This window comes from Homalodisca vitripennis, chromosome 2, assembly GCF_021130785.1.
Source record: "Homalodisca vitripennis isolate AUS2020 chromosome 2, UT_GWSS_2.1, whole genome shotgun sequence".
Classification (NCBI taxonomy): domain Eukaryota; kingdom Metazoa; phylum Arthropoda; class Insecta; order Hemiptera; family Cicadellidae; genus Homalodisca; species Homalodisca vitripennis.
Window position 1 is genome coordinate 73,455,610 of NC_060208.1, and position 27,006 is coordinate 73,482,615.

Below are 27,006 nucleotides of genomic sequence, written 5' to 3' on the forward strand. Positions count from 1 at the left end.
TTATATTTTTATTTTCAATGCATTAAAGGCAATAATTAAAACTGTTCAACAAAAATACTTGCTTTAATTAACTGATCAAGAAAATATATAATAGTACATACTTTAATTGATTACAACTCTACAGATTTGTAAATGATGGTGTACACAACAAGCAAAAATATGCCTGCCATTTCAGGTTTTATAACTGCCCCTTTCAGGATTAAAAATATATACACATCCCAAAAACTGTTATGACTTTAACAGACATCAATCTAGATCATGTTTTTAAATTTGGTTTCTTTTTAGTTTTATTGTAGTTTTAAAACTCTATAAATATTTTCAAACTATCCTATAAAATTAGGGTAAAAATAAAAGGATAAATAAAACCAATAGTAAGTCACTTCCAAAATATGAAAGTTATAACATTGTGTTAACTATCTAGGTAAAAAAGAGAAACCCATTTATAACAGGAGAATTGAGTAAAGAAAACTGATAATGAACATAAGCAGAAACGATATAAGATTTTCCTCTCATAGCATTCTGTCCGAGAGACATTACACCTCTTAAAATGTCAAGCTGAAATGAAAAATCTTTTAATAGTGTCAAACACTACAAACATGTAATACCATGGTGTTTTAAATATAAAATTAATGTTTACATTTTCAATATTCAAAATTGTTGTCTTTTATTGTTTAGTCAGTACCTGCCAATTCAAAAATGAATTAAAGTAAGTAGCATAAAGTAAGTAATATCTTTAATGGCTTATCTGTTATGAACAAATGGTAAATAATGGGAAAATGCATGTTTAGCATTCTCATTCAACCCAGTTCAAAAGTCAAAGCACTCTCGGTTTGTTAACCATATTTACTTATTACACTATATTCCAAAATATTTCCTCAGTTTTTGACACCCTGTATAATGATGTGCTAGCAGGAATTTTTTATTCAACAAATAAATATATACGTGTACATTTTTGTGTTATATGCAGAAAATACAAATTGACCATTATTAGAAAAAATGATTAAAACAATTCTGAATTTTAAAAATAATTCTTTATCTATATACATAAAACAAAGGCAAGAAAATTATGTTTAGGAAAACGTACATTGAACTATACTTTTTAGCAAATATTAAGCATGCAGTGCTTGGTTAGTACTGTAATGTAAATATAAAAGAAAGTTACTATCTAATTTTTTATTTTTTTTATAAAAACCATCTTAGTTGACTTTAGACGGAAGTAGGCTTCTCAGGCCTGCGTAAATATAAATATATATATATATATATATATATATATATATACATGCATACATACATACATATATATATATATATATATATATATATATATACATACATATACAGAGTTTAAATTAAGTTTGATGCACCTGGATGTATTGCAAACGGATTGAGATATCGATGTACAATCTCCATAATACCTATTAAAATACTTTTTCTGACTTTTTGAAGGCTAAAAATATTTCCCCCTCTTTTTCAGAGGGGGTCACTTTAAATTTTCAAATTTATTGCAACCTCTAACTTGTGACATGTCATTTGAAAGGTAAATTCAGAAGAAACACAATGGTATGAGCAAAACATCTCTACGCGATCGTAGTAAAATTTATGGCAAACAACCACTTCAATCTAAGGGTGTAAATTAAGTCCTGATACACCTGGGTATATTCTAAACGGATATATATATTCTTGATCGGGAAAACAAGGCAAAACCAACTACAGCACAAAAAATACTAAGGCCAGTTTAAATTACAATAGCTATAGATTTACACTTTTTTTCATATCTTTTTATGGTGGTAGCAAGGCAAACTCAACATTTGCGTTGGAAATATAATTAACTTGAACCAAAAGTGCTCTTACACGTGCAAAGCCTACGAAATTGTGTGCAAAGCAACAGGTAACTGCTAGTTAGTCCATAAAATTTATTAAACTCACTGGTAAGAACTTGTAAGTGAAATAATACTTTTATCATATGTATGAATATATATATAGGTATATATGTTTTTATGCCTATACAGGGTGATTCAAAACTAAACGGCAATCTCTCGAGAGCTTATTCTATAGCTAAAAACAAGTAAAAAAGTTCATATAACCATATGCCCGGAAACGCTTCGTTAGCGAGTTACGCCTAGCGAAAGATTTTCGCCCGGATTTCAGAACCCTTGGTGAAGTCAGGCCGTATAAAAATGGTAAAGGTAGTTACAAAGATACAAATACGATTGTTTTTTTTATGTTTTTATATCTGACAAATTTATTAAAATTCGTCCCAGAGCTGTAAATGCAATACTTTCAGAGATATCTTACGTAAAACACAAGAATTGGTGCAAAGAAATAACACATTTTTGTGTTTAACGTAAGATTACTTCCATAAATGTTAAATAAAGGTCATTTTTTTCTTAAACAGATTTGTAGAACATTTAATTCTGAAAAGATTCATGTGAATTACTTAGGAAAAAAATTAATAATAGGTATTGAAATTTAGCTTTATTTAAAAAATAAAACAGACGCACAAAAATGCATATTCTTATCTGCATAAAATATTAAAATAATGTTTAGGTTGTGAGTAACAGCTGATCATTTATTCAACACTTTTTATCGTCATATTTTTCTTTGCAAAGGTTGGCAATATCAGCTGATCAACAATTAAGTTCATGAAGTAATATTTGAATAACCTTTATGGAGGTTTTTGTATTGTGGCGTGTGAAGATTGTATTTTGTGAGATGATTATTTGGAAATATTTTATACAAGTGTATAAAATATTTTATTAAATATTTTTATAAAAGTGTATGTAATTATCTTAGTAAATAATGGCAGATAATGTAAATGGTATGTATTCGTTGAAGAGTATACGGACATGATACTGATTTACGGCAAAGTTTAACAAGAATGGTTTAGCTGCAGTTCAGGAATATCGTGATACTTTTCCACATCGAAGAACACCTGATCGCAAAACATTTGAAGCTGTGGAGAGAACTGACTTAGAGAAACTGGTAGCTTTTAAACCGAAGCGAATAGATACATGGTCGTCCAACGTAGCGCAAGGAACTATAATAATGAACAAGCAATAATAAATGCTGTAGAATTATCACCAACCACAAGCACCAGACGATTATCACGTCAGTTAAATATTTTGCCAGTCAAGCGTATGGCGGACACTTCCATGAAGCACAGTTGTACCCATTTCCATATAACACGTGTTCAAGACTTATTACCGCAAGATCTTAATAAATGGAAGATGTTCTGCCGCTGGTTAAGAAGAAATTGTTTACGACATCAGTATTTTCTTCGGCGTATTCTCATTACTGATGAATCCTGTTTTACTAGAAATGGAATTGTAAATTTTCGTAATACCCATACTTGGGCGTCACGACAACCCACATGAAACTGCGACGAGGCATTTTCAACATACATTTTCAGTCAATGTATGGCTTGGTGTTCTGGTGATAATTTGATTGGTCCATTTTTCCTCCCTAATCGACTTAATGAGTAGCGTACTTAAATTTTTTTAAGAACAAACCTGCCTACCCTCTTGGAAATATTCCTGTTCAAAACAGAATAAATGCATGGTTTATGCACGACGGAGCACCCTCCACATTTTCTAATGAATGTGAAAAACTATTTTAAATGATACATACGGTAGACAATGGATTGGTCGAAATGGACCAGTAAAATGGCCACCACGTTCTCCCTGACCTCACGCCAGCAGAATTTTTTCTTATGGGTTGGATGAAGTCAATTGTTTATTCAAAACGGATTAACACCATAGAGGAGTTACGTAATCGCATTACAGAGGCGGCAGAAACTATCAAGAATGCTCCCAAACGTTATTGAAACGCGCTAGAAAAGAGTGGATTCGTCGTGCGAAAACGTGCATTGCTAACAACGGAGGACACTTTGAGCAACTATTATAGGTGATTATTACAGTTTTATAAAGGTAAATACATTTTATGTTAATGTTCAGTCTAGAATAAATTATCAGCTTGTTACTCACAACCTAAAACATTAGTTAATATTTTATGCAGGTAAGAATATGCATTTTTGTGCGTCTGTTTTATTTTTAAATAAAGCTAAATTTCAATACCTATTATTAATTTTTTTCCTAAGTAATTCACATGAATCTTTTTCAGAATTAAATGTTCTACAAAATCTGTTTAAGAAAAAAAATGACCTTTATTTAACATTTATGGAAGTAATCTTACGTTAAACACAAAAATGTGTTATTTCTTTGCACCAATTCTTGTGTTTTACGTAAGATATCTCTGAAAGTATTGCATTTACAGCTCTGGGACGAATTTTAATAAATTTGTCAGATATAAAAACATAAAAAACAATCGTATTTGTATCTTTGTAGCTACCTTTACCATTTTATACGGCCTGACTTCACCAAGGGTTCTGAAATCCGGGCGAAATCTTTCGCTAGGCGTAACTCGCTAACGAAGCGTTTCCGGCATATGGTTATATGAAACTTTTTTTACTTGTTTTTTTAGCTATAGAATAAGCTCCGAGAGATTGCCGTTTAGTTTTGAATCACCCTGTATAATGAAATAGTTTACGCAGTTATACATAATCAAATGCATGAGCATATTCACAATCGCTTTCAGCTGTCACCAATACTATATCAATCCTCCGAGTCCAAATCAGAAGCAATGTACCAGATATGTTTCAAATACTGTCAATGTATTACAATCTTGAACTTTTTCATCTTCTTTAGTGCTAATTTTTTTTATTACCGTACATATAAACTACGAACTAATTTGAATGAAAATATAACCTACAAATCCAATGAGTGTTTTGTCAAGGGACTGATGAGAAACAATTGTGTACTAAAATGTTTTCCGATGACCATCTGCTCCATATTGCATAACAAGACATCAATTAACATTACCATCAGTCAATGTGTTAACTCATACCTTTGTTTGATCCTAATTTGGTCAAATGCCTTAGAGTTTACTTAATCACTTTGCAACATTTTATAAGAGTAAAGTGATCAGTAAAGCTATCGCTAATAAATGTTTAACAATGTAGTATAAATTTATTACTAACTTAACTCTTATAAATGCAGTTTAAACACTCCAATGGCATTACTTTTAAAGTTTCAATTTGAAATCTTTGTTTTTTGAAGACTAAACCAGAGTTTAACTACTGGAGTGTGAAAGTACATTTATATTAACGCTTCCCTGCAAACATCAGTATTTTCTATTAAATGTTACAATATAAGTTTTTAAAGTGAGCATTGTGTTTAGAATTTATTTTATAGAAAGAAATCCAATGTGTCCAAATACAGAAAGTGAGCAAAATTTGTAGTTAACAAATCTTATTAGTTATTATGTCACTAAGATTTTAAAATTTAAATTGCCCGACATCTTGAAATTAATAATATAATATTTGATATTCACTAATCGATACCCTCTTCACTCTTGTCTTCTAAAAATTTGAATAGTTTTACATAAGCTGTACTTTTTTAGTTTACAAATTCTAAACTATCTATAAAAAGATTTTGTTATATGTATATGTTTTTTGTTATTGTATTTAAGAATTAAATTATTTACAATACTTTATAAAAACACCTAATTAATGTTATTTATAAAGCTATTTACATGACTATTTGTATTGGTTCAGAAATATATTATGTATCAAGTAATGATTGTGGATTAAATATTAAGTTTAATCTTCATTGTTTTTTTTTGTTTTTTTTTAAGTAAAACTTTAAAAAACTTAAACTCATATAACAAAAATTAAAATTTAGCAATTGTTTTATTTAGGAATATAGCAAAGGATTTTCTTCAATGTATGATAAATAATAATGAGTATATGAATTTTTATGTAAAACACTGCAAATGTCTAAGATTGGGCTGGCAGCTTTTACATATGTTTCTTTTGAAAGGCTTGGCAATTTGGAACAGGCTGTGAGCAAATCGCCTGGCAGCGAAAGGGTTAAGTAAAATAAATCACAATATGTTATAAATCATGTACATAAAACTAGTGTTTATGCAAACTGAATAGGATCCATTGTAAATTATAATCACATGGATGTAAATACTACACTGAGTTTTATATGATAATTTGTTTGTTTATTTTGTGGTATTATATTCCTTGTATATATTCAAAATTTGTTTGTGATATTCTTATGGTTTATTTTTGAATAACACAACTTAAAAGCTGTGTGTAGTTAAATATTGTATTTATTTTCCACCATTTTAATTTCATTGCTTCAAAAAGTAAAAATGTTTCAATAAATTTATTCATGAGGTATTGTTTTTTGTTCCTTAATATCCCAATATATTTTTACACCATGTAAATGCATGTATAACAATTAGGATGTAAATATGAATTCTGTATATTAATAAATTGTACTCCTTCCAGACTTTTGATAGGTTTTGCGGAATAAGTAGCCTACCCTTAACAGTTGTCTTCGATAAGAAAAAGACATTGCAAGTCCAAATTAGATGTTTACGAAACAAATAATATTGTTTGTTTCCTCAGAAGCAATTTATAGAACTTATCTTGAGGGCCACCATAGTTCTTTAACTTATAAATAGTTAAAGAACTATGGTGGCTTAAAATACTTACTACTAGATTAATCATAATAGCTGTACAGTTTTTTTATTCATAATTGCCCTGTTTAAGTAAAATGTAACAGACTTCTGGCTCAGTCGGAGAATTAGGTTACTAGGGATCACTGAAATTTATTCCTATGGGATTTACATATAATAAAAATCTCGAAAACCATTCGAGACATAAAAATTTTACATTAGAAAATGTTTACGAAATATTAAGCATTTCAGACCACTTTGTTTTTATAGGTGACATTTTTTAAACGTTTAACAATTGCCATATTGAAACAAATATTTATAAGATCAATTTTTGTACTCAATTCGCATTCCTTTCACAGTCTAGGTTATTGGAAAATTGTTATGGGATTTACATGTAATCAATATCTTGGAAACTGAGACAAAAATGTTGTCTGTTACAAACGTTTTAGGTATTTCAGAACACTTTTTGCTTTTTCTCTACGTTCATGAATAATGGATTTTTGTATTTTGAACGACCACCATACTGAAAGAAAATAAAGTACTAAGCGGGCCAATGAACTTACCAAGATAATTTATAAGATTAATTTTTGTACCAAGTTTCAGCTTGTTTAGACTTATTTCGGGTTCTGTCGTCATGTTCAGCAACGTTATGCAAAAGTTATCGTTAAGTGATACATTAAGACAATTGCAATAGGCTAATTTTGTCTACAAAAGAGTAATATAATATCACCTAGAGTGTTTACCATCTCCAGCAGGAAGGACACTGTTTAGTCTTTAGCTGCAGCTTTAAAATAAAGGACTGCGATCCAGGAAGATGATGTCTTACACATAAACTCTGATTATTTGCCTCAGAAATGTTTCTTTCTTTCTGTAAAGTTTGTTTTTGATAATGGAATGATTGTGAAGGAAACACGATTTTTCTGGACATTTGCCTTCAGTTATATTTTATTGGCCAGTAAGTGCAGAGTGCAGACCTATTGTGACCTATATTCTGTAGTTCAGTTTTAATAATTAGTTTTTAGTTTTTATTAAGTACATGTTTTTTAGAATTAGTGTGCATGGAATTGACACATAACATGGACTGTTGTGGTTCCTAACTTGTACGTGACCCAACACTCTGCTCTGTTCTGTTTAAGAATCAAGAACTTTATTTTCCATTAAGTAAACAATTTCACAATAGGCATCGTCAAGAAGTTTATAAACAAAATTAAGGTGTCAAGTCCAACATATCAACAGTTTCATATACTCTTCTGCAGTATAAAATGCTTTCTTCTTAAGCCACCTTAGCAATAGTACAACTAAATTTATTACAAGGAAGTGACCTGATGGTCATCGGCAGTTTATTGTATATAACAAGATTTGTTGATACTTAAAACTATCTAAACACTTATTAAGCCTAACATTAGGTTTTTAACAAGATCTTTCTTTTGTCTAGTATTGTAATCATGTATTGAATTTGCTTGATTAAAATTACTAATGTTTTTCTTAACATAAATCAGGTTACAGCTAATGTAGATACATGCAAAAGTCATAATATTAAGTTTGTTGAAAAGTGTTTCTACATGAAGCCGACATGGCTAGTCCGTTATTATTCTAAGAGCCTTCTTCTGCCAAATAAAGGCTCTTTTTGCTGAACTAGAACCACCCCAAAGACGTATACCAAAGCTCAGATGTGCATGAAAAAGCCAAAGTATATCAAGACAAGAACATCCAGATTCACGCAATCCTTCAACTTTCTTAAAAGATAAGTAACTCTGGACAGTTTTTTTACATAGATGATTAACATGTTTCGTCCCCAACAGAGTTTGCTGTCTAAATGAATACCAAGCAATTTTACAGGTTTGAACAAGTCATAGTCTACATCCGATAAATGGTTCTTTAAAGTAAATATTATTTGTTCAGATCTTAGTATCATTTATTAACAGATCATTAGCAAGAAACCCATTGTTTTGCTTGTTTTAATGAATGTTTAAGTTGAATTTTCACATCTAAAATATCCAAAACCAGAGTTAGTAATGGTTGTATCATCTGCATATAGAACAGAAAAAAGATGAAACATTATAACTAAAATCATTAACAAAAATTAAAAAAAGAAAGGGTCCCAGTAACTGAACCCTTGTGGTACCCCAGCTGAAACATTTTAAAAATTGAGAATCTTTTGTCTTGTATACAAACTATTTGTTTTCTATCTGTAAGGTAACTACTCAACAATTGCAGCTTTTTGTCCAAAATTCCATAATATTTTAGCTTTTTTGACAATAAGCCATGTGAAAACCGTATCAAACGCCTTACTTAAATCAATCATACTTGCTCCTACTACCAGTTTATTTTCAAAACCATTGAGAACAAAGTTTACTATTGCTTCTACTGCATCACTAGTTTGAATGGTTGTTAGGTCTAAACCCAAATTGATAGGTGTATAGCAAATTATTATTTACAAAATATTCATAGAGTTGAGCTACAAGACATTGACTCAATAATTTTACTTATAATGGGTACAATTGTAATGGGACGATAATTGTCTGGATTTTTTACATCTCCTTTCTTATGAATAGGTGTAATTTTAAGATACTTTAAGACAATTTGGGTAAACTCCTTGAGATAAAATTAAATTAATTACATAGGTAAGAGTGGTACTACAATTACATCGATAATAAGTGGTACTACAATTACATCAATAATATTTTTTAAAACATAATTTGAAAGGCCATACACATCCTCACAACGGGAATTAACTCATTTTATTTTACAACAGATTTAACAAAAGTTTCATCAATCAGTTTTCCATTGAAAACTGCTAGTTGGTTGTTGGCTGAGGGGAGTTTGCTAAAAAATCAGAGCAGAGTTATTATTTGTATTTACTGCCACATTCACAAAAAAATCATTTAAAATATCAGGACTAATAGGTATTGGTGGCTGTGACATCGGATTCAGATTACATTCAGTTTTTTTGCAACTTTCCATGCAGCTTTACAAACGATTTTTTGAGTTTGAAATCATCTTGCAATTGGCTGCAATTTTGGCCTTTGTAAATATCTTGTCTGTAATTTTTTTGAAAATTCTTAAAACGTGCCTTATTTACTAAACTTGAAGTATCCTTCCATTTGTCATACAAAGTTAAAAGTTGATTTCTCATCATACTTAATTCAGGAGTAAACCAGTTTCCCCTTGTTAATTCTCTTAGGTTTACATTTTACAGATATTTTTGGACAATACATATTAAAATAAACACTTAAAATATTTACAAATGACTTAACAATAACATTTACATTACAATTATTACACACACTGCGCCCCAGTCAAGATTACTTAGACATTCTTTTAGATTATGTAGTTTTTCAGGGGATATTAATCGTTTAGTACAATTTTTCCGTTGTTTTTCTTAAAACATTGACTACTTTTTAATGTTTTTTGGCAAAAATGAAAAATTTTACCCATAAGCCAGCATGGTCTGATATTAGGTCTTGTTCAAGTAAGGAGGAGTCAAAACTACTACCATCCAAATTTTGTGAATACATTGTCCAAACAGGCCAAATCTCTAGTTGCTTTAAAATTAGTTGGAAATAAATTAAAGGATCTAAAAACATCTAAAAAACATTGAACATCTAACCTATGAGTTTCTAAAATATTTACATTAAAATCACCTGTTATAGCAAAATATTTGCAAGATTTAGATACTATATATGACATTAAAACATGTAACTTATTTAAAAAAAACCCTAAAATCTGAATTTGGAGTTCTATAAACTGACACAGTGATAAGATCATAGTGTACCATTTTAATTGCTGAGACTTCACAGATAAAATCAATGCAATACTGGGATAAATCTATTATATCATACTTCAAGTCATTTTTAACATAAATTGATGACCCACCATGAGTAAGAGGTGGTGTTCTACAGTAACTGGTTGCATATACAAAGTTTTCTGGGACATACAGAGAAATTTCTTGTTTTGTCAGCCAATGCTCATTCAAACAAAGCACATCAGAAGGCTTATTCCTTAAGATAATATCTAACAAACCAAGTTTTTTTGCGCAAATATCTAATATTTAGTGTAGACACACAGATATTAGAACGTGTTGATGCCTGACTGCTTAGAGTTGAACAATTGATTAACATAATTTAAACTTTGGCTAAAAAAACTATTATTACTATTTACAATATCTACATTACTGGCTTCGTTAAAAGTTAAGTTATTTACAGACTAGGTGAGGTGGATGGTAGTGGGGAAATTCATCCATCGAAAGCTGGGAAGGAAGGCACTGATGGATTAATATGTCAGCTCGTGGGTCTGTACCGGATGCCAATAAAATCTGACGCTCACAATCCTGGAGAGAGTTTTCCAACAGCATTTGGGTGCTGCCTCCATTCTCGCTCCTCAGTAATGTAGGCCTACCTTCTGGGCTGGTGAGCTGACCGGGGCTGGTGAACTGACCGGGGCTGCACAATATCATCAGGCGATTCACACAAACAAGGTGATCTGCTTGAGCTCCATTTACTCATCTCTCTGCATATCTTCTCAGCAAGCCATCTCTTACCCCGTTGATTAAGGTGCATGCCATGTGCGGGTATGTAGGTGTCTTTCAGCCTGACTTGCTTCAATCAGTGACACATTTGAGTATTCCTTACTCAGGTCTGCTAGCGCCACATTTGTACTTTGAACCTCTTTATTAACACATGACCAGCTAGCAAGGTCGTATCTATTAGGTAAATTAACAAGCAGAACTTTGTTATTGCGTACATAACTAAGAGTCTCTTTGATACCATGTAACACGTTTTGGGCTTCATTTGCAGCCACGTCATTTGAACCACACAGCACAACTAGAATGTCCTTCTCTACTCTTAAGTTCACACTCGTTATATTTTCTTTATTTACTATCTGTTTAGTTTTACCTCCAGGCCTAACAAAACCTACACTTTCATATTCCTGTTGACATTTATTAATATGCCACACTAGATTTTTTTTTCCATGGCTATCAGCAGAACATAACAATATTTTTTTCTTCTGATTTTTATAACAAGGGTTCAAAGTTGTTTGTTTAGTCTGATTGCTCTTTTTTATCTTCTTATTTATATAAGTGTCTGCCTGTACTTTCATTTGTACATTATTTCCTTATATTTCTAAATCAGTTTCATTGTCCCTGGAGGAGTTGAAAAGAAATTACTTGTTTGAAGTTTAAACTGACAAGGCAAACTTCTTCTTGTTTTTGTACTTCCACACGATACCACCTTGAGATCAGTATTATTATTATTATATTTTAATTTTAATTATTTCTTCCTCCCTGTCAAGTACTAGTTTTTTTCTAAATTATTAATTTGTTTTCGAGCTTTTACTAAATCTTCGTTGAGAATTTTTATTAATATTTGATTTTGATTTTCTATTTCTTCAGTCAACAATGTATTGATTTCATTATTTAAAACTGTTTCCTCATAATTTCCTTCATTGATAGAGCTAACTACACTCATAGTGTCTTGAAATACACCATTATCTCCTGTTACATCACATTTATTACAGTACCAGTTTTCTTTTGTATTATACAATGTATTAAACTGGTAACAGTCCAAATCTGTACACTTAAAGTGAAACCATTGTTGACATACTCCTTTACATAAAACAGCACGACTGTTATTTTTTGTTACATTTTTTTTGCAATCCCCACAAGGATATTTGTCAACAGTCTTTTTTATTACTCTTTTGTTTTTAGAGCCATTTTTACTAAAGTAGAGTCAATAATACATATATTTTACAGATAATTAATTAAAACAAAAAGGAAAAAATCCACAAAATGTATATCCTCTTCCACTGTAGAATCAACTTCAATATTTTATGAGGCAAAAAGATTATGCCCACTATGAGATTTGAACCTAGATCCTCGTGTATAGCAATCTTTCATTTACCAACTGAGCTATCATGACTCTATAATAAGCAGTGTCTCTAGTAACTATGATGAGCACAAACTCAAGCAAGATGCCTGTTTTAAAACAGGAGAACTACCTGCAGCTATTATGCTAAAATATTATTGTCCAGAATTTAAAATATAATATAAAATATAATGAATGCATCAAATAAAACATGTCACTCTATTAATATAATGTAAGATTTTAAAACTTATTAAGTTTCTTTCGACACTTAAAACAGACAGTTTTTTTAATTTAGAGGTTATCCTAGGCTAGGAATTGTTTTTGTAATTATCAATTTATTGTCTAAGAAAAAGTTGAAACTAATTGTTCCAGAGTTATATTTTAGTGTATAGTTTACTTGCCAATAAGATTCACACAGCAAAATCACGGTTTTTTACTGTAACCTAAGTTGTAGTCATGCACTAGTTTAATCATTTACCTGAAGAAGAGATCAGATTGTAGAACTTGAAACGTAGTGTTACTGATCGTATTGTATCACTGAACGATAAATGGCAAATGTCCGGAAAAATCCTGTTTCCTTCAAAATGTTAATTTGAAAAACCCTTAAGGATAGTGGCCGTTCCCAGGGAAAGAAATCTCTTCAACTAGTAAAGCCTGAATGCTTTATAAATGGCTATAAGGACAAAAAGTCTCACAGGCCCTGGGATTTTGGAGTTCAAACCATGTAGAAACTGGTGCTTTCAATTAATCTTTTCAGTTTTACAAGCTGAGATCACTGCCTCTATGGAATGTGCCTATGAGTTTTTCATCTGCAGGGCAAAATACCACTGATAATCTGGCAGCTTTGAAGCCTTTGTTACTTCTATGTTCAGCTCTAAACTTGATCTGAGTCATATTTTTAGGTCATTTACCTGGGTATGTGGAAAGTCATGAACTACCCTTAGTGATCACTGATAATTTGGTGCACAAAATTAGTGAAAATTAACAGACAACCCACAATTTTAGCATCATCAGAGGAGTTCTCTCAAGTTTCAACATATGTTTCATGACATTGTTACTGAATGTTCTACTATCGAAAATTGTGCTCACAACAGATGTTGACCAAGGTGCACAAAAACAAATGTTAAGGCAATGCCTTGATTTTTATTTGAGCATTATGATGATAAAGGTGATTATTATTTAAGCTAAATTGTCACAGACAATGAAACATGGGTTTCCTACATTATACTGGGATTATAACGACAATCCATTGAGTGGTGGCATTCAATGTCACCTCAAGAAATGATAACGTTTAAGCAAACAATTTCAGCCTGGGAAATCATTACTAGCCTGGAATGTACATTGTTTGAGAATATAAAAGGGTGTTGCTTGCTGATTTTTTGCCTTGTGCAAACACAGTACAATCTAAAATATACTATACCGTACTGAATGCGAAAAAGATTCATGGAAAATCAGCTAAAGGTATGGATCTGTATTTTTAATGTAAGTACTTTATGAATTATTAATTAGGGAAGACCACGTATTTAATGATTTTTGTCCAAAAATAATATTTTGAAATATAATGTAATGAAATGGTATGATTTTTTAAAATAAAACACTACTTGAAATTACATTTTTTTATGTATGAAAACCATACTATCCTGTATTTGTTTTACATTGTTTCTCATTATCTTCAGCTGTTGTTCTGTAGGACTGATTTCAAGATACCCCCAAATACTTCTTTACCTACAAATACCTTGGGGAATTATAAAAAAAAAAACTGTTATATTTCTGATGCCTTGAGGAAAGATATCTTAAAAGGCTGTAACAATATGAGTTTAAACATTACAAAAATTTATCTAAACTTAAAACTGATTGCACAACTTAAAAGAGTCAATATTGTAGGAATTAATGCTCAATACATCATTCATTTCCTGTCTTTTCCACAACTATTTATGTAGTGAAAATACACTTCTTCTAAATTTTCTAAAGTTTGTATTCTTATTTTAACTTTGGAATTAATGAGCATTTTGTAACATCGACAAGAGATTGGGAATATTTATGGTTTGTAAGTTGTCACATTCCAACAGTGGGAGATGGTGCAGATCATAAGTTTAAAATCAAATTACCTATCAACTACAATTTAACCCTTTTCATGCCAATATCCATATTTATAGATGCATGAAGTCCTGTAGAATAATGCGTTTTTGAGAAACGCGTATTTTTATTTTGAGCTGCGGCATGAAAAGAGTTACATTATTAGGATTAAAACAAAACAATAAACCAAACAGTGTTATTACTAGACTATTAATATTGAACTTCATTTCCTATCCTGAAATTCTTCAAATAAATATCATACTGAGCAAATGGGTTTACCATATAAACCGTTTGTAAGTTTTATATATATATATATATACATACATATATATATATACATACATATATATATATATATATATATATATATATATATATACATATATATATAATATATAAATGTGTGTGTGTATTTTTTAGAAAGATAGTCAACATTTTCAAATAAGAATTTCGTTAATGTGATATATCAATTGAAAAGACATAAAAATCAAACAACAGTGTATTTAAACATAAAGTCTTTTATAATTCACATAAAGCCAGTTAATCACACCTAAAACCAAGTATCCACACTTTGCTGTCAGCAACTAGTTGGTATCTTCTGTGGCGCTGGGTTCTGGCTCGGCAGGCTTCGGGGAAGATTTTTTCAGTCTGTACACTATGTACAGTGTCGCATAGAGAGACACCATCAGCTTCGCATAGTTAGACCTGCCTCTTCCAGTCTGGTTGTTAAACAACCGGTGGAAACCCTTTAAGTTGGGGTCATCCCAAGGTCCACTTGCAGTCATCACGAACAGCAACCAAAGTTTAGTGGGATTTTGGATTCTACTGGAATCAAACAAATGGTCTGAACGTGTTTTTAAGTTTGCTAAATAAAATATGATTGCCTACTATGGTTTTTATTAACAAGCCACACCCAATAAAAATTATCTCCTATAACAAAATGAAAATAATTAGAAGAGCAGTTTTCTGTCAATTATGAGCAATGAAATTCCAGTTAAACCAAGCCATTTATTATCATTAATAACAATAAAATAAGACACGGTTTAAACTGTGTTTTCTTAACATACAAACCATGTATGTTAAGAAGATTTACATGTATTTTATGAAATTTATTTCTCTCATCATTGTCATCTATTGTTTTTGGCATCTATTTAAGCAGGCCATAATAATTTGCTTGTAACTGTGTGTTATAACCTCAGTCGTTGTCTGTTTCCAACCAACTTTCAATGTTATTTATCAATACAATACTGATCAATGATTTTGAACATTATTAACTGGGCTGTCTGTGACAGTGGTATTGGGAAGAGAGGGGATGATGTACTCGTCGGATGCTACTGACCAACCAATTACTCAGTAAATTGAATTTTGGTAAGAAGCCTTCTCCAGTTCCCTAGTCCTTGAATGATTATTTTATCTCATTTTCGCGTATAATAAAAAACATCTTTGACTTTGCAAAATCACATTGCTTGTATTTTTTAAATTCTTTATTCATAAAGATGTACATAGTGTAGTGAGAATGGCATCATCATATATCTACTCAATGACTCTTTAAAATATAATTATGAGTGTAATATTGTTCATCAAGATATTACTTAACACGATAACTGCAACAGACGCCTTACTGCGCAGAGCAATAAGGAGAGTAATTGGTCTCACTCAGTATAGAGCTGCAGTGAAGTTGTTAAAAGAACAAGATAATTTGGCCAATTATATTTCTTTAAAACAATTTTAATTGTATTGGAATATTTTCATATTTATGAAGCTTGGAAGTTTCTTAACAAATTTATACCAACATAATGTAATTTTTTCATACATTTAATGCCAATATTTGAGTATTTCAAGACCATTTTTATTTCTTCTCATATCATGTTAGTATAATTTCTCAGCACAGGCAAAAAGTAAAACTGAAGTTTTTTGTAATATACATTGCTAAATAATTATATCAGTATCAGTGCTATATGTAATCAATTTTAAGTTTTTTTAATGTTCTTTAATAGATTCATGCCAGCTTAAGAAAAGCACTTGTAAAATTAAAATTCCTTTTAGACATGGGGTCAAGAAATATGTGAAAGCATATAAGTAAACAATTTTAAGGCTTCCAATCTACAAAATGTTGAAAATCTACACAAAACAAAATGGTCAGACACTTTTTGCCACATATTCAATGTTGCTATACCAATTAAAATTAGCAATATGCAAACAAACATTGTTTGTTTAAATCGTCAATACAATTAATGCTTTACTTCAGTATCATACGTGATAAAATTATTTTTAATAATAGCTTTATGCATAATAAAATTGGGGTTGGTGGGGCCCCCTAAGTGCAAAAGGTTCTAGCTAGCCTAAGGGTGTGCCACCCCTTGCCTGCTTTGACTGCAGAAGCTAGTTCAGAGCTGGCTTCCTCTTCTTACAAGGAAACATGACTGAGATTAAACCCTTAATTCTTCCTCATGGGTTTTGATATGAAGCGCCTCATATACCGAACCCTACCGATCTAGAATGTCCTGTCACTCCAAAAGCAATGCAAAAGTCCTTTTGGGACTATGTGCAATTTCTAAGCTTCTTGTCCTAAAAGAACCAAAAAATGTTTTATGTTGTAGAAAACTATTTCAATACAAATGTTAATTTCAGCTCTATTTCACCTTCCACATGGTGTAGCAAGTCTAATGACAGACTTTACTCCTGGAATGTGGAATCAATATCCGCCTGAAGAGAACACGTTACATTGTTTTGATATCAGAGACATCTGGACTACATACGATTGTAATCCAGATGAAGTTGTGTTCTCATTGTCTCATTAGGAACACAATGTTTGAGTGCAGTACGATTTTTCTTAAACAGTCTCAAATCACGGTGGAGCAACCGAGTTTTCTACACATAACATAGAGCAATTAATTGTGGGTTACATTTTATCTGGATTGCATTTGTTTTTAGTCTAGGCACCTGCAGTTGAGCCTTCCTCGCCACCTCTGCCGCCTCTAAGTTCACCATAATTTTCTAGCTCCGCTCCGTCTGGATCACCGGCACCCTCCGATAGCCAACCTGCCTTCAAGCTTTCGGCCTTACAGCATGAGTGGCAGCTAAATTCACACCGGAGATTATGTGGGACGGCTTTCTATGCGACATTGGCCAACTTGTTACCTTTATGAAAGCTCCAGCTGCGCCTGTGCGGCCGGGGCCTGTTGTCTGGGGGTCGCTGGGGTGCGCTTCCACTTCAGGAAGTTCTATTCTCCCAGAATGGCTGCGTTAGTACCCATGTAAATGGCTTCCCACCTGTTTCTTTCCTGCTGCGCCTCCATCACCGTTTATGAAACTTATGACACCGAAAAGGACCTCACTCTAATCTGTTCTACAGCCCCCTCACTATCAGGTCACGCAGAGTTCCACCCCAAGCCTGCGGGCCTCGAAGAGATGCTGCAGCAGGGAGTTGTGCACCAGGCCAGCCCAAAAGGGGTTTACTACCACGGAAGGTTGCCTGGTGCACAACTTCCTGTTGCAGGAACTCCTCGATAAAGGCTTGCAGCGGTTTTTAATGTCTGCCTCACGATTAAGCGGTTTCCACCTGTCTGGAAGGTCTCAATGACTGTATACTTATAAACAATAGAGGTCTAGTGGAGGATATCAAGAATTGGTGTCCAATTGGCCTATCCAAAAGCTGCGCGCCTGGGACTGTTCTGCACCTCCTAACCAGCCATGCCACGCTGATGGCTCCACCCCCACACCTACGGGCCTCCACGCCAGAAGTTGCTGCAGTCCGAAGTTGTGCACCAGGCCATTCCAGAAGGGGTTTACCTCCGCGGAATTTTGCTTTGTGCACATCTTCCTGCTACAGGAATCCTCGATAAAGGCCCATAGATGTGGGAGAGGAGCTCTGCGTTATCTGGCTGGACCTGTTTAACGGGTTTGGAGGTGTTCCCCACTCCTCACTCTACTCCACCCTGCGCTCTGCCAGATTGACTGTCGACTAACTGCGGTTCATCGAAGACTTGTACCATGTCACGTCCATCCGGTACAACTCCGTTGTCAATGTTGGTATTTCTAACTCGACAGGGGTTATCACCCCTCCTTTTCAACCTGGTGATGGAGTCGCTGATACGGTCCATAGTCGCCCTGGAGGACCTCCGTGGGGCCGATCTACATGGCAGTGTCCTGGCGTACGCGGATGACCTTGCATTGGTTGCCAGGTCTGAAGTGTCCCTTCGAGCTATGGTTGAGGTCGTCGTTCCAGCAGCTTCGTCGGCCTCGGGTTTAGGCTTGCTCAATGCACCACACTTCATGTGACGCGGCCTGAGGTAAGGCCATCTGTGTCTTCCCTCTTAAGGTTTGGGGGAAGGCGATCCTTACCAACACCTAAGGCGGGGGTTGATCAAGCGCCGGTGGATACCATCGCATGGCTCGAGGAGGAGGCCGCTACAATCCTTTGAGTTTACTTACACGCTTTCCGCTCATTCTCGTCTCGCAGCTCGTTTTTAACCTTGGCTCAGCGAGGATTAGGAAGACTTGCCTGCGTGGGCTTGAAAACATCGTTAAGTTGAGATGCAAAAAGCGGAGTTTAAACCTCCCTACACGAGTTTGTGTGATGTTGGCCGCACTCTCTCCTCCTGGGGTGGCGCTGACCACTTGTCTCTGGCTCCTTAAATCGGGCACCTGATATTAGAGAGCCTCGTGCTGCCGGTTAGCAGTCTGCTGCTAGAGAAGATAAGGCGCTCTTCGTTGCTTATCTGTATGTCCGGGTAACTCAAACGTAGCCACTGACTTTTCCTTGATCTTCGACCGTTTTCGAAAAGTTATTAAGCTGGTCGATGTCGCCATACCCTACGAGGATGGAAGGCTTTCAAATTTTGAGGCTCGGGAGAGGCAATATGCCATACATAAGCTCCTCACCCTGACTCTTCGAGCCAGCGACTTCCAGGTCACTGTCATTTGGGGAAAACAATGTAACTCTCTTCAAAAGAAAAATCATGTCTTTGATGAGAAAGTCTACAGGTCAATGATCTTTCGAAATATATGGACTAACTTAATTGATTTTTTTATTGTCTTTGTTCAGAATTGTTGTAGTTTGTCTACTACACAAATTTACAAAATATTAATTGACTAAATTTAAAACAACAATGTGAGTGAGCTGTTGCCTTAAATTGAGAAGTACTAATTCTCAAAGTAAGTCATAGTCTCCAAAGCTCTACAAGATTTTAGTAACAATAGTCCAATAACAATAAATAATTATTATTATAGTTAAGAATCAAAGTTGTATCTAAAATTGTCTTTTTGAAAAAATTCCAATCATATCCACAACATTATAAATTATACACTGTAATTTTCTTTAATAATTTTTCATTTTAACTGTTTTTCTTTGTAATTTAGTAATATTTTAATTCTTAAATTCTTAGACTATATCAGTTTATATGTGGAGGTTGTGAGATCATTTGTAAAATATACAATAGACAGATTCAGGTTAGTAATTTGAAACAGAAACTCCCAAATTGAATTGAGACAAATTTTGAAAACTCCTATTTACACTTCCACAGTTAGCTTTTCTAAAAGATATAATTGGCCACTGAGTAGACCGTTCCTGGCAAACAACTGCTAAAGAAATTCTGGGATTGAGAGAAATGCAACTAAAATATGGTTAGGAAATCAACCTGTGCTCTTCAAAAATATAATTATTTTAAATGTATGATGAAATAGTTATAATTTTTATATGTACTGTATGTACCATTTTACAAAATTAATATTAAGCTGCCTATATTACCTATACAACTGTATTACTCACATAGTTATGGTAATCTACAATTTGGAAAGCATTCGAAATGGTATTTTTCATCAAGACTGAACAAAAACAACTCTTGCAATATTTTGTATGTAAACAATGCCCTTTTACTTCCAACTTCAAATCATATGTTCAAAGCCAAACAAGAAATTAATTTTGGAAAAAGTAACAAAATCTGAAATGAATTAAACAAATTAAAACATTAAAAGTTCAATATTTTATAATATTACTATTCTTAGAGATTCTTAGACATATTATGTTAAATTGTTTTAGAAATATGAAATATTTGTGAAGACACTTTAATGTATTAATGAATTTAATTGCATAAACAGAACATTGATCAGCTTATTCAGAGAATATTCAAATTTTCTTCTGTAGAGCAAGAGGAATATTTTAGGGCAGGGTACAACTTTTGAAAGTCAAAGGGTCATTTCAGATTTTTGTTTGAGCTTCTTGAGGGATGTTTAGTCAGGGAGAGGAGAGTTTTAAGAAATGTACTGACTACAAATATACATATAAATACAAATATCAAGCAAAATCAAACGTTTTCTTATGACTAGTAGGTTCACTGAACACATTGATAGCTTTTCCTTTAAGTTCAATAAAAACTTTGATTGAATATTTCACTTTGGAAACTCTTTTTTCTACACATTTCCTCGATAAAGCCAATGAACATTCCTATAATAACCTACGATCTACATAATTCAAAATTATATAATCTAAAATGTTTGGAATCTCTGTCTATGTTTAAGACCTTGGGACCCTGAGTAAGGCTCAGTTTATTCAGTGTGTTAATCACATTTAGTGCGTTTTAAAAACATATTGTTCTGACACACTAATGTTTGTGTATTATGTACAATAATGCATCAAAAGCATTGTGTTCCAGATCATCTAATGGACAAATATTTTGGTTATTTATACATGATTTTTTCTGTCATTACTTTATGACACTAAAACTTTTAAAAACATTCAAGAGCCACTAAGTAATCATCTTTGGGCTTCACAATGCCAACTCCACTTCTAGGGCATAGAAATATAAGAAAAGTGTAGAGTACAACAGTATAAATATATATGTATATTTCAATTTACTTTGAGATCAATAATTTGTGATGTCTAATTCTGAATTCTAATTTCTGGATAAGATTGCTTTAAGTAAAGGTTAAACATTACTGATGGTAAAATACAACTCATCGACAGCATCATCAATAAATCAGAACAAGGGTATACAGCCAAGTCTCATGCATGACATAAGTAAAGTGTTTAAAATCAGAAGCCCACTCAACGAGTAAAATAGTCCTTAGCTCAGTTATCTATATACTTCTTACAAAACTGATCTTCCAAGATACCTAGAAGAGTTTTGTTGCTGATCATAAAACTCTACTTGATGCTACCAAAAGCCTACAAGAACTTAAAATAAACTTTTAATTTTCTGGAAATGATAAAACAGTATTAGGAATCACATATCTCGCCCATTATGTCTTTCACAGATACAACTACGGAAAAACACTAATCTTAAATTTATAGCATTTTGGTTCTGTTTGTGTTCAGAAAGTAATGACAACTTGATAACTGATGACATTCATCTAATCACAGATGATAGGCAGTGCACTATTTTAGTTATGTTTGATTAATCAAAGGCTTTTGTTTCAGTTGAACACTCCCTGTTATTAGCCAAATTAAAACATTTGGGTTTATCTTAGTTGGTTATTTCTTGGATGAAATCTTATATTGTATCACCAAAAATTCAGTGCACAGTGCCGTTTCCAAGAAATCTAATACTTACATCCTTATCCTCACTTCTGGTGAACGCCTCCTTCTAAATTGTGACATAACCAAGTACGGAACATGTAACTGTAACAGTATGTCTCTGTTGAATAAACTATCGTGGACTACACTGTTTCTGGTACTAATCTATCAGAGTATTACTCTGCAACACACCGTTGCTAGTACTAAAGTATCAGAGTATTAAATCTGTTTGCAATTATAGGTGGATTACACTGTGTCTAGTACTAAAACTATCAGAGTATTTCTGTTTTTTAAATCTCTGTGTATTGCAACATTATTAAGTAACAACATTTTTACAGTCACAACTCAAAAACACACAAGTCACAAAAAGTCTAGAAAAAATATATATTGATCTCATTTAAAGCTTTGTAAATTCGCCTATATAATAATTTAATTTACTTCATAACTAAAATTACTCTTCTACCTATGACGCTGCTCTATTACACTCCTAATGGTGTGACACTCCTAGCAAGTTCTGGTTAAAAAAAATTATGGTTGCCTGTAAAGTCGGTTTTACGGGCGAAGATTTTACGTGACAACATCTTTTTCTCGGTAGAATATTTATTGATATGAATATTATTAAATTGCACAATAGGAACAAGGAATTGAATGAAAATAAGAATTGCACAAATTTTAACTATAGAAATATATTTTGTTTACTAAAACATTGTACATAATTTGAAATTAATTAAAATTTGTTATTGTAAATGGTAAAGTTGAATAAAACATTTACTAAAATTGGAATTTGAAATTCTTGCTAAACACAGTTAAATTCTAACTCCGCACGTGGTGATTGGTCGGTTTAGTTCGTTTGTTTGGTCGCACTGTTATGACAGGTTAGAGGTTATAATTTGTTATTTTAAATGTTTGACTAGCAATACGCGCTGTTTCTTCTCAATCGACTGAATTACGATTGATTGCAGAGTGATTTAAACTAATAATTTACTTAACACTATCAACATTTGTCAATAGTATGACATAACCTATAAACTCAGTTTCTCAACTTTTGTGTCAATCTAACAATTAATCAATCAATCATAGTTTACGATAATGAAATATCAGTGTACAATTATTTACCTTTATTGTTGTAGTTGTTGTAAATGACGAATCTAAGCACTCCACATTTTCACGAATAAACATAGTTATCTGCTTTATCCCGTGCGGCGGACCCACTGGACGGGCATCGTAACGTTACCGGGCGTTACACTTTTTCATGAGTGACTCCGAGCCGCAACCTAATTTAAGACGTTGTCACGTCAAAAAATACGGATACCATACAAGTGAGCTCTACCTACAACTTGGCGTACGGTCATGATCAGAATGACTGCTCTCGGCTAACCAGCCAGGCTCTGTCCTCCCTTCACCTTTCTTGCATCCCTCCACCTCGAGGGTATAGCTAAATTACATGACTATGGTTTTGAACCACAAACTGCAAAGATCCAAAATTACTGCATTTGATTTTTGTTTGATTAGTGAAAATATGACTATATTACCTTATACTATATTACCATATCTATCTTAAAATTAAATGATTGAAAAATCATCAAAATTTTGAATGTGTAATATTCTATTCTTAAAAGTTGCTTCCACAATATTTTGGCAATGATTTCAAACTTATTTGTAACAATGGAAGCGCAAGAAATACCCGCACTGGATCGTCTATGTTGTGGATTCCATGTCATAGAACAGTAATATTTTAATAAATCCTTCATTGTTACCGCATTCAGAGCTTGGAATTCCCTTCCAGATACCATTAAAGAATTGAAAAGCCAGGCACAGTTCAATTCAGCTTTTAAAATCTCTTCTTAGATCGGATGACCACGGCTGCTAAGACCGATGGTGTGGACATGGGTATAAGCAGGTGGAATGAATGGATTTGAATATATATTTTTGTTTGTTATGTAATATGAGTTATTATGCAAACAAATATTAGTGTTAGTTTTAATTTTAATTTTTAAATTATTTAAAAACAGTAGTCAGATTTAAGTTGATACATTTTTTGACTGGAATTATGTATTTATTAATTTGTTTTTGTGTAATTAAATGTAACAAAGGGCAATGTGGCACTAATTGTTATATTATCTGATACAGTACATATTCCAAATAGTATACAGAAATTTAGGAACTAAAAATGTGATCTTAAGTGGCAAATTTAGTAATAAATAAAGCCAATAAAGCCAAAGGTCACAAAAACGACAACATGTAACTTATTACAAGCTCTGTAAGATAAGACAACAAATCTTGTAGTGTTGTAATAACTAATCTTTGAGATTAAAACATTTTATTGTCTATGCCTAAATGATCCTATGAAACATGTGCTATTTGCAACATGTGTTTTTTTATACAGCTTTCATTATTTAATTGAGTACTTAAATGTGCAAAGTAAAAACATTGTGCATTCTATTTAGAATGTCTCATGAAAATGATATTCGCCAAAAGATCAAGTTGTTTATGAGGAGGCATTTTGACACCAAGACTAATCGAGGAAGGGGTACGCTGACTAAACTATGTTTGGGGGTATACATCGCTCTCTTTGTGTGGTACAAGACGAGCCGTCCCCCAAGCTCCACTCCACCAGGGGATTAGTAATACAGATCTGAAAGTTAAGATTTTGTGGTTAATCAGTCATTCAAATGTCTTTTGCGTTTAAATTATTGTACAGTTATGTTTGTGTTTTAAAGTATTATATTTTATATTATATTTGAGTAAATTTTATTTGAATTAAAATAAAAAATAAATATGGTTATGTCAATGTGTACAATTTAGGGTCAACCTTAAGGGTGTGTACATTTTATTAAAATTAAAAATGTATATTAGTAAAATAAAAAGAAAATAATAATAGTTAGCAGTATGATTACATCATGTGTGTCCATGTGTAATTGGAAGGGAGTGTGTCTTCTGTTTACCAGACTTCTGTCTAGGGTTAGTTTGATTTGATGAGCACTTACTTGGTGTAAGATCAGTGTTTAGTTGCAGAGTCTTATTGGTCTCCCTGTGTAATATTTAGGATTTCTAATGTTATCTCTCAACTTTTCATAAGTAGTTTCATATGTTCTAATCATTTCTAGTAATGTTCAGTATAAATCAAAATGTTAGTATTCCTTTCCTAAATTTCTTAAATTTTAAATTTCATATTTTGATAAAAAGTAAACTCTTTTTGAATTGTAACATTTTGAAGTAAAAAAATTGGCTTTCTTAAAAAAAATTAATTCAGCTTTATTTTATTTTTAAATGTTATGATTTTTTTCTATCAGTAAATACAAATATACAAACAGCTTTTGCTAATAATTAACAATTAGCAAATTGGTGCCTTTTACACAGTATCAATATTAGAATGATATTTTTTGTTATTAAAACACATATCTATTTAATTAAAACTCAGGAAAAAGCTTTCCAATTTTTGTATACAAAATGTTTTTACTGATTTGAATTGAATTGAAATACTTTATTCATGTTAGTACATAAAAAGTACACGAATGGTGTCATTTACAATAAAATAACAATTATATATTTTGACTAAGGACTATACTATAATTTATTGTGGATTGACTAATATGTTCTTACTCCAAACAATGCAGCAAAAACAAATTCAATAGAATCCTATTTTACAATACTTAAAATCTCATAAACAACCCAAGGCTATGCTTCAAACTCATCAAAATTATATAAAGTTTTGTTAATAAAGTAATATTTTAGATAATATTTGAATTTTTTTAAGACTTTTAGTTTTTTATATGTAGGAAGATTGTTAAATATTTTGGACCAATGTAAGTTGTTTTCTTTAAAAAATTTCAATTTATGGAATTTAGTTGCTATATTGCCCTTTTGTCTAGTATTATAACAGTGATTGCTTCCCAATAAAGATAGTTTGTTAGCTTTCATTAATTGATTAGAGTAGAGAATAGCTTGGTACACGTAATAACTATAAACTGTCATGATACCCAAACTAGAAAATTATTTTTGACTATCATTCCAATCAAGGTACAAAATAATACGAATACACCTTTTTTGTAGTATTAGTATTCTATTTAAATTGAATTTTGATGTAGCTCCATAAATGCATAAGCCAAGCGCAATTGCAGAGTCTACATAAGCAAAATAAAGGAGTCTTAAAGTATCAATTGAGGAATTTTTGACATTCTGTAAATTACAAATATCTCCATGTGTACTAAGGGATATCATCCTATGGAAATGTAAAAAATTGAGAACATGTATAATAAGTCAGTAGTTTTACCCTGTGAATTAAAAACCAATAAAGTTTGCCAAGGTCAAATATTGATTACTTGATGTGAGACTAGCATATTAACCATAAAAGGCAGAGTAAAAAAATTGAATTCATAAGCAGTAGCGTAGCCAGAAATTTCGTTCAGGGGGGGGGTCCGAAACCGGGGGATCCGGGGGACGTTTTGTGTGTTATTTACCAGTGAGTTCACTGGTAAAAGGTAAATACCAAAAATATGGAGCTTCAGTAACTACGCCGAATAGAAAGTGGAAAGATGTAATAGGCAAATTCAACTCTCACAGCAACTCTAGTACCACATATTTTCTTGTATACCTACAGAAATTTTACGAAGTTCGATTCTGGCCGAGTAGAAGGCACCAAAGTGATGTTGGATTAACTGGATAAGAAAGAAAAAGAACAAAACGGAGCTTCACTCAAGCGTATAATTGACACAACTATATTTTGTGGAGAAAATGAAATACCCCTTCGGGGACATTGGGCCACTGACGGCCGAAAACCCTTTAGAAAAGGAGGGCAATTTTCGAGCGTTGCTCGGGTACAGATCAAACTAACGGTCGGAAAATGCACCGGAAAAACTCTACTGATTAGAAGTTCGGCTACTTTGGATTTCACTGATTGAGGTATTTACGAATGAGTTATAATGACGATTTTTTGTATCATTGCACTGTAGACGAGTACAGTATATAATTATCGGAAAAAATATTAAAAATTGACTTTCGGTCGGAAATAAAATGCACCTTAAAAAA

General features: G+C 32.4%; 1 long non-coding RNA gene across 1 annotated transcript; it reads right to left on the reverse strand.

Annotated features, from left to right (window-relative positions):
* Positions 1–14,946: 14,946 nt before the first annotated feature.
* On the reverse strand, positions 14,947–20,357 carry LOC124356270. The gene is made up of 2 exons (XR_006921839.1): positions 20,236–20,357; positions 14,947–15,290 (listed from the first exon to the last, which is right to left on the reverse strand). It is a non-coding gene; the product is annotated as an uncharacterized LOC124356270 (long non-coding RNA).
* Positions 20,358–27,006: the final 6,649 nt, after the last annotated feature.